The sequence below is a fragment of the Gavialis gangeticus genome, unplaced genomic scaffold, assembly GCF_001723915.1.
Source record: "Gavialis gangeticus isolate Ggan-Ray unplaced genomic scaffold, GavGan_comp1, whole genome shotgun sequence".
NCBI lineage: Eukaryota > Metazoa > Chordata > Crocodylia > Gavialidae > Gavialis > Gavialis gangeticus.
In genome coordinates this window covers 114,382,536-114,383,165 of record NW_017729032.1, presented here as the reverse complement: position 1 = coordinate 114,383,165, position 630 = coordinate 114,382,536, and positions in this window count along the sequence as shown.

Here is a 630-nt window from a genome sequence, read left to right as displayed (position 1 = left end):
CCACAAGCTGAGGGAGGGTAGGTTTAAGTTAGATATTAGGAAGAACTACTTCACTGTAAGGGTGGCCAGAGCCTGGAAGAGGCTTCCCAGAGAGGTGGTGCTCTCACCTTCCCTGGAAATCTTCAAGAGGAGACTGGATAGGCACCTGGTTGGGGTCTTATGACCCCTGCCACCCCCAGTGCTCATTCCTGCCCATGGCGGAGGGTCGGACTAGATGATCTGTCTAGGTCTCTTCCGACTCATTGATTCTATGATTCTGTGATTGAGCAGCCATCCCAAAGTACAATGGCCTAATTTACCCCATCACCAGATATTATTTGTTGTTAAACTGGGTGCTTCGTCACCTTTGGCTGTTTTGACGCTTACAGGTAATGCCTTCACAATCCTTGGAATTTTCCCAGATTCTGATGCAAGCGCAGCCTGAGTACAAAGGTGCCCTCCACCCGTCCCCCCCCATCCTCAAATTTGTCAGCACGTCTTTACTCTCTTCATTCATTATTGGGCTGGTTGCTGCCCCTGATGAGTTCCACCCATGAAAGTTTTCTGCAAGGAGGGGAGAAAAGGAAGAAGAGGAAGAGGAGGGAGGTTTGGATCAAAGTTGAACAAATGGATTTTTGCCCAACCCCCCCC